Genomic DNA, 12,284 nt, shown 5'->3' with positions numbered 1-12,284 from the left:
GCTTTTTACCAAAGATTCTGCGTTGATGCCATCCTCATAAAGAGTTTTGGGGACAGTTTTTAAAATCTTGATATTTCGGTTCGTCTGTGGACCTCCGAACCCGCCAGTGGCGTGGACAGCACACGGTTCCTCTTGTTTTCCTCTCCACGTGTCAGCAGGCTCGAATTGACCTACGTAGGGGTTACTCCCAGACATCCACGGTAAAAAAAAGTTCTTTTGGGGACCCCGGTGCTGCGGTCATAGGCATTTGGGGGACTAATAATGGGTTGGTTGAATAGGCAGCGGGAGCAAAGGTCTTCAATCTTGGAAGTCTGGAATTTCACCAGCGATCTGTGGTTTCGTTGGTGTTGGCCTCGTCTATGAGTTTTTAGATGTGTGTTTAATAATAAATGGGCTTTAGGGTTGGGGTTTTAGGCGGCTGTGTCTAGTAGTTAGAAATATAGATCGGAAGATGTTAGACTTCTTTTCATTGTTCTGCATATGTGGTCAAGTGCAAACAGCTCCAAGCCTCCTCCTCCAGGCTCCATCAGCAGAACAGTACAAATGGTCACCAGCTCTTAAGTTCCTGGATACTGGGGACATGTAGTCCTGCCAGTTTTCTGATGTATTGCTGAAGGTTGAGATGAGCTTATCCATGGCAGCATTTTATTAAGTTTCCAGTTGTTGTTTTTCTTAATTTACTATTTTTTTTATTTTGAGAGAGAGAGAGAGAGAGAGAGAGAGAGCACATGAGCAGGGGAGGGACAAAGGGAGAAAGAGAGAATCCCAAGCAGGCTGCATACTCAGTACTGAGCCCAACACGGGACTTGATCCCACTACCATGAGATCATGATGTGAGCTGAAACCAAGAGTCGGACACTTAACCAACCAAAGCCACCAGGCGCCCTTCCAGTTGGGTTTTAAATGATGTAAGCCATGGGCTTCTCATCATCTCATTTCCTCCTGCCTGGTTGAGAATCTTAACTCCACAAGGTAGCACAGCTGAGAAGCCCATCTCTCGGGACCTCGTCTCCTTCGTCCCATCTTCTTATGAATACTCATGATGACTCTTTACAGGAATACAAGAGAAAAGCAATCTGTGTATCTTCTTCTTGTGCACAGCCTAAAAAGAGTATATGTAGAAAAATATCTTTGCCATTATTGAAGTTAACAACAACCACCCAAACACCTGATGTTGGAAAGCCCAGCTCCAACGAAGGCTGTTGGAATGTGTTCCGTAGGTGCTCCTGCCGCTTGGCTTTGTTTGTTTTTAATATTTTATCTTGTTGCATAATTTTAATTGTTTTCCGTTCCCTCCTTTGAAAGTTGGTAACATATAAAAAACTGCCAGAATAGTACGGGTGAGCACCCATACGCCCTGCATCCATATTTACCCACTGTGAATATTTTTCCATCTTCTGTTTCTGTCTCTCTGTCTTATCTCTTTCTCTTTTTGCTTCCAGAGATCCTTTGTTTGTTTGCTTGCCTGTTGTTTCAGAAACCCTCCGAGAGATTGTTGTGAATATCATTGAGCTTTAACCCTAATTACTTCGGGAAAGCTCTCCTAAGAAGGACATTTCTCCTGCATAATCACAATGTAATTATCACACTCCGGAAAGTTAACATCAATACAGCATTATCTAATATGCAGTCAATATGAAATTTCCTCGATTGTGTAAATAACGTTCTTTCTAGCTGGATTTTTTTTTCTTTCCTTTCATCTTTTTTTTTTTTTTCTGATCCAGGATTTAGTAAGATCACAATTCTCATTTTTTTTTTTGTCCTCTTGAATCTAATGAAGTTCCTCACCTTTTAGAAAGTTACCATCATCATCATCATCATCATTGTGCTTCATGACATTAGCAATTTATGAAGAGCTCAGCACATATGTTTTGCAGAATGTTCCAGACTTGAGACTTCCCTGCTCTTTTCCTCCTCTACAGGCACCTTCCTCATCAGGACCACCTCTTAGGGAATGCGGTGTCCCTTCACTCTTTCGAGCCATGGGGAGTTAAGATGAAATGGACCACAGCATGTGACAGAGTCATGTGACATGGTGTGAAGACAGGCAACCTTGGCATCCCTGAGATTGAGGTTTAGAAGCCGGAGGGTGTTGTTAAGTAACGACAGTAGTTGACGAGGTAGACCAGCATGCGAGGGAGGAGGGAGAGGAAGGAGAAGGACATGACGGTCCTTTATATGGCTGAGTGATGAAGCGTTCTCACGTCTGTGGCTTGGCCATGCTGCTGTGTCCTTCCCACCAGATGTGTGCCCATTCCTTTGCCAACCCAACTGGACTGGGCAAGTGTATGAAAGGTTATCTCTTCCGATCGGGTTTTGGAGAGGAGGATAATGTGAAATAGCCCTGAATTATGCCCTGTGTTTGCATTAGTGTGCAGCATAAAAACACGAAGAGGAAATGTGCTTACCTTCCGCTTCTGGTTTATGTATTTTTGCCTCTGTTTGCCTGGGAAATCCCCCAGTAAAAACTCCAGCAGTTTTCTTAACGGAAATAGGTTTATCACACTTTGCGATTTTTAGTGGGAAACTGGCATTCTTTCCTGCTTCGCGGGCATTGATTCATCATTTACTTAGCTTTAACTTGTTAATAAAATGAGCTGAGTCACTGTCAGAAGTCAGGAACAGTCCACCGCGTCTATCCAGTTAGCATCAGCTTCTTTGATCCTTACCGTCATAAAATAAAATAAACGCAAGTTCTCTCAATTTGATGAGTATCCATTTTTATTTCGAAATAGTATCTGGATGATACATCGTTTCAGTGATTTAAGCAGTACCACACTATGTCACCAAATGTTGATTTAAACATTATTAAGGGAAGGGGTGTTTGACTATGTCACGTTGAGCGAGCCAGTGGTACTTAATGACCGTGGCTTCCCATAAGAGGAACCCTGTGTCTTTGGAAAGGTCTATTCATACTGTTTCATAGTATGTCTGTTAGAGCAGAGGAAACAAACAGATTGATGCAAATCCCTTCCTCAGACGGAGAAATCTTCACAGTCCCAAGAAAAGTCAGCTGGATCTGTGTCGCTCATCTTGTCCAACACAGCTGCCTCTCTCCATTCGGCAGAAGTGCCCAGACATGGCGTGCTCTGTAGTACAAGTGACAGAGCTTAAGGAGACCTGTGGATCGACCGCATGGAGCGACTCCGATGAGCCCCGTCTCTGAACCAGGGAAGACCGAAAATAGAGAAATGATGTGGCCTCCTCTGGGAGTACACAATCTAGTACAGGAATCCACAGCAGGGAATGTTAGGGACAGTTGTTTTTGAGGAGGTAGTCAAAATACCTTAACCAAAAAAAAACCAAAAAAGGAATATTGGTTTCTTGAGTCCATGTCAAGTATTGGGAAGCCATACTGTTTTTTATTCATATCAGATGTGACATTGCCCCAGTTCTAGGTATGTATATGTACAGTCTTTCCATGCCTTTGAGTAACCAGGGCTGGTCTTCACTGATACCGTTTTCTAAGGCAGCATGGGAAACCTGTTGTAGCTTTTCTGGATGCTAAGGGGTTAAGGACAGCAACTGTTTTCTGTGTATCTTCTTTGCAATTCTGTACAGTTCTGCTCCTGTCAAAGCAGACTGTTCACTGTCTTAGTTCGTTTGTTTCTACATCTTGTTTCAGGATCTTTTCTACCTAAAAAGACAATAAGGACCTTCCATTATTGTCCTATTCTTGAGTAAACATCACCCAACCTGGAGCTTGGGTTAGTTCTCAACCCAGAAAGCCCCCTTGCTTCTTACAGCTCGCAGAGACAAGTTCCCCTGTTACATCTCTTGGTTATTATCATCTGTTTTATTTATTTGTCATTTCCCAGATGTTGCCTTGCTAAGTGAATTACTCGTTCTCCGAGGGCAGGAACGTAAAATTTCCTTACAGCCTCCACACCGCGTGCCCGGTGCTCCACAGTGCTAGGTGCTAAAGAGGGTTTGAAGGGAAGAAGGACCCATGGGGGAATGCCTAGGAAACAAAAGGCCATTGCCGGCTACCGTTGTCCAGGTGGGAGGCTCCTAGAAAAGAATGGTCCCGCCTGATTCGTTGGTCTGGACAGTGGTGGACCAGTTCTTCGGGTTCCAGCCATCTCGTGCAACCCGCATACTTTGCTACAACACACAATTGCTCTCATGCGTATGTTCACACGCATGCGCACGCACACATTGCTAGGACCCCCCCTGCTGTCATCCACTGTGGGGGTTCCCTACGTTGCTTTTCTGTGATCTTCACTACGAGAAGCCTGCTACTCACCATCCATTCCTGTCTCCATCTGTAGCGTCTGAACAGCTCAAAACTAGGTCTGTTAGCTTTGCTGTCCTTTCTTCCCCGGGATTTTCTAAACAAGCAGGAACATTGATATCTTCACCCGCTCAGGTTTTTTTTTTTTTCAGCCTCACACACACATGCGTGTGCACACACACACACCCCACGTAATCTTTCCTCTCTCTTGTTAATCTCCTAGTATATGTGCAATAATGGCTAAACTCAGAAGCATCATATGAAACATTCAAGTTTATCAAAATCTATCCCAGCACTGGGGTACGTTCATTTTTTGAGTCACTTACTCAGCTGCCCTTTGGGTACCAGGCGATAATGCTAAACACTGAGGACACAGTGGTCGACACGACTGACAGAACCCTGCCCTCTCAAAGTGTCTGGTCTTTTTTTTTTTCTTTTTAACATTTATTCATTTTTGAGAGTGAGAGAGAGCATGAGCAGGGAAGGAACAGAGAGAGAGGAAGACAGAATCTGAAGCAGGCTCCAGGCTCTGAGCTATCAGCACAGAGCCCGACGGGGGCTCAAACTCATGAATCATGAGATCATGACCTGAGCTGAAGTCGGATGCTCAACCGAATGAGCCATGAGGGCACCCGTCAGAGTGTCCAGCCTTCACAAGAGACGACCAGATCAACAGGCAAGCATCACTTAGGCTATTGTGAAGTGATGCCAGGAAAGGCTGTGAAGATACACAGGAATGACCCAAAAATGGAAGTAGAAGAAGGAACATCTGCCAGAAATCGGAAAGCCCATCGGACCTGGCCATGGGTATGCCCAAAAGCTAAGAGGAGGCAATGCCAGCAATGCGCGGAGCTTCGTGTGTGAATGGGGGAGGAGCCTCTTAAAGGGCACTCGGGACACTAGGCTTTCTCTTGAGGACAGGGATTTGTGTATTTGCCCAGGATGGATACCCTGGTGATTCTGGCATACATTCCCGAGACCTCCCTATCCTGTTACCCACCCATCGAGAGTTCAGAACATATTCTATGCCCAACAGAAGAAAAAATGACAATACACAACCAGTTTGTCTGGTCCCCAAGAGACAAAGGCTGTCCTTTGTAAAGGCTAAACCAGCAAGGCAGCACAGGTTTTATGTTATTTTCTGTTTCTAATACAATTTGACACGACAAGTTTCGTCCCTTATAATCCCAAGCTTGTATTTTATGTAGTCATGACCTATATTCGAGGATTTTGAAGAGTCACTTAGTGTTAAAAAAAAAAAAAAAAACCATTCCCCGTGAGCAATCATTCCTCTGACAGGTCACAGACACATCCCACAGGTATAGAAGGGTACGTGACTTACAGGGCGACTATTTTTTTCTTAATGTTAATTTATTTTTGAGATAGATACTGAGCGCAAGCAGGGGGAGGGGCAGAGAGAGAGGGAGACACAGAATCCGGATCAGGCTCCAGGCTCCAAGCTGTCAGCACAGAGTCCAACACGGGGCTCGAACTCAAAGATTGTGAGATCATGACCTGAGGCGAAGTCGGACGCTTAACCGACTGAGCCACCCTGGTGCCCCTTTACAGGGCAATTATTAAGCACTGGCCCAAAAATAAAGCTTGTCAGCCCTCACCATTGAAATAACTGGGAAGAGCCCTGGTTGAAAAACAGAGGCTTCAAATGGCCATTTTGTCCGCCCGCACCTTGGCGTCTGCTCTCCCAACGCCACGTGATCGCATACCTCATCCTGTCTCTTTGGGTTGTAGCACTTTCTATCCTGAAAACAGTTATCTTCATTTAGTGTCCCATGAAGGGGTCAGTTTCTAGGAAAGTGACTTCCACAGATAATCGAGGTCAAGAGAGGTGGTGATTAAAATCTACCCACAATACACACACACACACACACACACACACACACACACACGCACACACGTTTTATTTGAGAATCACTGAATGTGATGAACGTTGTTCCCCACGTCTATGCTGTGAGCCTAGAAGAAGCAGAAAATCCCAGTATCCTAGCCTTGAAGATGGAGATTAGAATATTGGGTCTTAGACTGGAAAAGCTTGGGGTCCTGGTGCTTTTTTTTTCTTTGTATCTGTGGAAAGTTTCCGGTACTTTTCGATCTTTATTCCAGGGCAGAGTAGCCCACAAGTCTTTAAACTTCTTCCGTTCTGATCCATGACCGCAGCCATGCTTTACCCTCTATAGCAGATATCAGTTGAGTTACTGGCCTTTGGACTGGGCATTCTTCTTACAGAGATACTCGCCTTGCTAACAGCTTCTTAAATATGCCAACCTGATCTACTCCTCTTAACACACATACGGGGAAATCGGTGATACCTGCTCCTTTCTTCTTACTTACCTAGTGATTGTGAATGGCTCCCATGGGGGGGGGGGGGTGGGAAATAAAACAACAACAAAAGGACATTGCTGAACTGGCTTCTCTAGTCTTGTCTGATTTGTCTCTGATCTGTCTCTAATTTAAATGTCTGTGTTGTCTGCAAAACTTTTATGAGCATAATTTTCAGAGTCCAGTCTGTTTTCTTGGTAACAGAGGAGAATAATGAGCTCCTTCGTTTACTACTAAGAACTAAAAAGCCTGGGAGTCAACTTTGATTCCTCCCCTTCTCTAGCATTCTCTCGTCTGATTAATCCGTAAGTCCTGTTAGCTCGACCTTCAAACACATCTTAAGCCTGATCAGCTCCACTGTCCCCTCCCATCTCAACTCTTGCAGTCCTGAAACTGTCCCCCACGCCAGGGTCTGGTCTGCTCACACCATCCCCTTCTCCCCTCACCCCATTAGGATAGGCAAGGCCATTGCCCCATAGCACCCACACCATGTGAGCTGTCCTTTAAACTGTAAATGCAGGGGCACCTGGGTGGCTCAGTGCGTTAAGCACCCAACTCCAGCACCGGGCATGATTTCACAGCTCCTGGGTTTAAGCCCTGCGTTGGGCTCTGTGCTGATGGCTCAGAGCCAGGAATCTGCTTCGGATTCTGAGTCTCTCTCTCGGCCCCTCCCCCACGCTTGCTCCGCCTCTCAAGAATAAATAAACATTAAAAAAAAAACTTGTATTAAAATGTAAATGGAGGGGCACCTGGGTGGCGCAGTCGGTTAAGCGTCTGACTTCAGCCAGGTCAGGATCTCACGGTCCGTGAGTTCGAGCCCCGCGTCAGGCTCTGGGCTGATGGCTCAGAGCCTGGAGCCTGTTTCCGGTTCTGTGTCTCCCTCTCTCTCTGCCCCTCCCCCGTTTGTGCTCTATCTCTCTCTGTCCCAAAAATAAATAAACGTTGAAAAAAAAATTTTTTTTAATGTAAATGGAATATCTGCCGATTTCCTACTGGGGCCCTTCCCCCACCACACTTGGATAAAGTCTGAACTCCTTTTTGTAGGCTCCCGGGCCCTCTGTGGTCTGGCCTTAATCACATCCATTTACCACTGCTCCTCCTGCTTGTTCTGCCCCAGCCACACTGGCTTTCTTGCGATTCCTGGAAAACACCAGCTCACCTTGCCTCGGGGCCTTTGTACCTGCTGTTCCTGAAACTTGAAAGGCACCTTCACCGGAAGTTAACATGATCTGTGCCTTCGTTTCCGGTGTCTGCTCGAACGCGAACCGCTTTGGAAAGGCCTCTCTTGACCACTTCACCTCACCCCCCACCCCCCGCTCACACCCCCCAACCCCGCTCTCTTCTGTTAACTCTATTTCTCTTCATAGATTTAACAGCCCCTGAGATTACACTGTCTGCTTACTGATTGGCTTACAATCCACTAGAGCCGTAGCTCCCTGAGAGCAGAGACGATGTCATGCTTACAGCTCTTCCCCCACCGCCCTCAGCGCTTGGGAATTGTGTGGAATGAACAGGATGTGAACAGAAGGGAGGACTGCAGCTATGGTTCCTTTATCATTTCTGGGAAAGGTAACAGGAACCCGGGGCAGGTGATGACTGGTCTTCCAAGTGCACGTTCTCCTCTGCGTCACCTCAGGGCAAAGCAGGAGAAGCTGATGCGAGCACACGTGTGTCACTACACCAAACAAATAGCTTGACTCTTGGTTCAAATATCCCTTCACATCAGATTGCTTTCCATGTGTTTCTTTTTAATTTTGAAGTGCACTTGTTCTTCATTTTAAAGAGGTCTCGTTCATTTCACCCCTGAAGGCCAAGTCAGCCATCTTTATTTTGTTCCCACATTCCAAACAAGTCCACCTCATGCAAAGCCCAAGATGATGGTTTTTTTTTTAGTCCCCTTGGATTTTCAGTCAGGAAAGTGAGTCATGACAATAACAAGGAAGGCTTGAGGTAAAATAGAATTCCTTTTCTCGCAACCTCTACTTTAGTGCGTTGGCACGGGGCAACGTGGAGTTCAAACTAAGCCATTATGTTCTTGACATGTATCTGTGTGTTCCTGTCACAGAGCTTCTCTGAAACGAGTCCTAGGGAGGCAGAATTTCTAAACTGAAAGCCCACGAGCCTTTCTAGCCTCAGTCTCAAGACATTGGCCCATTGCAAAGTGCCTGGTGTCTGACAAACAAAAGGCTCTTCGAAGGAAAGCCTTTCCTGAGTGTTTCTAGTGGGATGTGGAAATCAACTTTACCTTTTCCCCTCTTGTGTGGGGGCGGGGGGGGGGGCAATTGGCTGGGAAGAAACTGTATTGTGTCCTTTTGCAAGTGAAGGTCCATCTGCCTATTGGTGGTGGGAGACCACTGAGGGGAGCAGAAGCCAAGAGACAAAGGTTCTTTGCTTCCTTTACTGAAAAAATAGTCGTCCGTTGCTTTTCTGTTTTGTTGAAAGGAGAAACACCTTTCTCTGTTTTAATCATCCTCTTCACAGTAAATGACTGGAATCGTTCTCTTGAATAAGATGATCTCCCCTCAGAAACAGAAACCGTGGTCTCTGGGCAGATAGAATATACAACTGGACATCAGCACCAACTGGGCAAAGGTACCGTCTACCTGGACACAGAAACTGGCACCTGCCCGGGAGCTCAGTCTGTTCAAGCGAGTAATTTGTCAACAGCAGTGACCAACATTTATCATATACTGTACTTATCTCTGCATAGGACTGGATGAGGAGATACAAAATGGTAGCAAACACCCTCAAGCATTTGATGCTCTTTCTGTGTATAAGAGCCAAGGGCCCTTCTCTACTTGGGAATTTTTACTAGATGTGTTTTCCGCCCATTCATTTCTCTAACCAGATGTTGAGCCTTGTATTCAGGGGAAGGTACAGAAAATTCCTTTGTGGTTACTACAATAGTAACCTGGCATCCTGAAGATGAAAACAATAAATCACACATAAACAGCACATGCTATCACTGACCAAATCACCACCCAGTTAGTTCCTTTTCAAATTGATGCATTATATTGACTCTCAGGGTCTCATTTGGCAGTGGCTTTCAAAGGCACCTGGCCACCCTGGGCAGTAGGATGGCATCTGAAGTTAATTCTAGAAGTAAAGTTCTTCTGATGTCGTCAGGAGACTCGTGCTCACATTTTGAGACCAGGGGAAAGGCACGGAAGGGGCGGTTTTTTTATCTGCCCGCGCCTCCCTTTCTCGTGTGTACCCCCAAACAACATTTTTCTCCGTCGTTTTTCATCTGGCTTTCTCATTACTCTCCCTTCTGAACGTTTCTCTTTCATCCGATGCACTCCGTGGCAAAGCAGACTGCACTCTGTGCCTAACACCGAGCCGAACAAGAGAGAGTCTTCTCTTTGCCACAGGGCCATGAGTTAATCCCTTTGCTTTGACCTGCTCAGAGCTGCCCAAAGGATGGTGTCATTGCAGAAGGTTTTTTGTTTTGTTTTGTTTGATTTTTGGTTTTTTTTAATTGCAGCATTTTTGCCATCAAATGTCTAAGACCACTCAGGATAAATTCTCTTCTGGTCGGTGGTTTTTTTTTTTGTTTTTTTTTTTTTGTAAAGAGGATTTGGCAGAATCAGACTTTTCTTCCCTTTCTCCCCATCACATCAGATTCTGAAATAGACAAACAACTGAGTCACAGCCAATTCTGCAGTCAAGATAGTCCAAAAAATTCCGGCTCTTGGTTAAATGTGTCCTGCATAATTCATTTCTCTGACATATCCGGGTGTCCTCTCCCCCTCCCTGTTCGTTTCCACAGTGGGGAGATACTGTGATGCCCTCAGCCCTGCTTCAGTCTACACCCGAAAAAAAAAAAAACACTTCTCTGCCTTGGGCACTGATAACTTTGTTTTCTGGAGTGAGAACTGACCCCCTCTCCCCAAACGGAGCAAAGTGTCCTCTAGAACACGATCCTTTCTACTTCCCAGAAACACTCACTCATCAGAATATACACGTGGGTGTTCTTTAAAAAGCCTCGGTGATCATTTCACCTACAGCCCGATTCACAGCCCTCATTTTGTCACGGTCTGTGGAGGCACAGGCAATCATTTTTGAGTCCTGGTCTTGTCCACTGTGATAAATTATCTGCAGTTAATATTGACCCAGCCTCTCGTGAGGAGAATGAAACGCTAAGCCCTTCCAGGAGATGGATTCAGCTCTTTGGCCGGTTTGGAACAGAATCCTCGGACGGACGGACAGCTCTTGGCCTGCTTTGGCCCTGCCCAGATGGACAGTGTTGCCATTACCCACACTTCCCAGCGGCTGTTTCTTCATTACTGAAAGCTGGTCTTGATTGTCTCAGAAGCAGAATTCAATTTGCAGTTCCCCCAGTAACGTGCTGTGATTCATTCGGGGACAAATCTGGATTGAACTGAGTCCAAGTGTCTCTTTTGTGAGACAGAAGGGAAGTATAAGTAGATACTATAGTCACCCAGATGAGTCAGCCAGGAATTCATGAAGTGATTCATAAATCGTTATAAAGACCACTAAAGTCTACTAAAATGGAGTGCTGTCTGGCTATACAAAGTGGGGTATTATCATTGGGGGGTTTTTTTTAGATGTTAAATCAGATGTGAAATCCTTAAAACTGTGCTTTTCTTTTTAGGTTTTGAAAAGGATTCCTTTTTTCCCCCCTCTGTAGTTGGCCAACTGCTAAAGCCATTTTTTATTGATCGGTTTTCACAGATGAATTTAAAAACCACCGCAGTTCTCTGGGGGATAACAAATACCTCCCCAAATCCACCATAGACCAGTTTGTATCCATTATTTCTACTCCCTAGCAGCAAATCAATAATATTTTCCGTGTGAATACAATGAAACAAGTTGTTCTGATGCATTCTTCCTTCTTTGGGAGGTCTGTTACCCCCCGGGGGAGGGTGGGGGAGAACTGTCCAAAGCACATATCAACCAACATTTAATCCACTTGATCATGGAAACCCCTCTTTTCAAAGTATTAACCCCCAACGCGGTGCTAAGACGCTCAGTCCTGTATTGCTGGTTACAGCTGCTTGCATACACAGCACAAATGAAGAAAAGTAAGACGTACTTATGACATGTGCTTAACCTGCAACATGGTCTGTTAGTCAATTTTGTTTGAAGAAATACAGTATGTAGTTGACACAGAAATACCTTGGACTTAGAGACAGGAGAGAGAGAGAGCGTTATCTGAAAGCACTTATCCAGTTGGAAAAGACAAAAGGTGTAAGCCCAGCTTGGCCATATGAAGAGCATAGCGCCTAACAGAGTGAGTTCACCAAAGCAAACTGGGACACTCATTGCCAAGTTTCTTAAAGGCAGTGGGTTGCTGATGCACCCATCCCCATCAGCTGGTGATAAGGTTCAGAATCTCAGACGCTCACAGGAGTCCCCTATCCCCCTCCCTCACCCCGCCCATTCACCTTGCCCTGCATCTCCACTAGAGGGCATCTTTCCTTATTAGGATAAAGCGAGGTCTGGAGAACTAGCCGTGTGACTGGGCAACCATTTTGTGTCTTTGGGCCTACTTTATGTCATCCAAATAAGGTGGTGCTCCAGTGCCCTTCAGCTAGAACATTATATGATTGTATGAATTTGTGAACTCAGGATACTCTGGTGGGAAACCCAGTACCGAGAAATGAGACTCTTACACAAGGCCACCATATCTGCCCTTAGAACTAGAAAATTAGCCAGCTGACCAAATGCTTGTTTTCTTTGAGCCATGGTA

At 45.4% G+C, this 12,284-nt stretch overlaps 1 protein-coding gene across 3 annotated transcripts in view; it reads left to right on the top strand.

Moving 5' to 3' along the window:
* Nucleotides 1-12,284, top strand: part of GLIS3 (GLIS family zinc finger 3) — a 547,841-nt gene that overhangs the window by 500,286 nt on the left and 35,271 nt on the right. The window lies entirely within an intron of this gene.

Source organism: Prionailurus viverrinus, chromosome D4, assembly GCF_022837055.1.
Source record: "Prionailurus viverrinus isolate Anna chromosome D4, UM_Priviv_1.0, whole genome shotgun sequence".
NCBI classification, from domain to species: Eukaryota; Metazoa; Chordata; class Mammalia; order Carnivora; family Felidae; genus Prionailurus; species Prionailurus viverrinus.
This window is presented reverse-complemented; position numbering and strand designations above follow the sequence as displayed.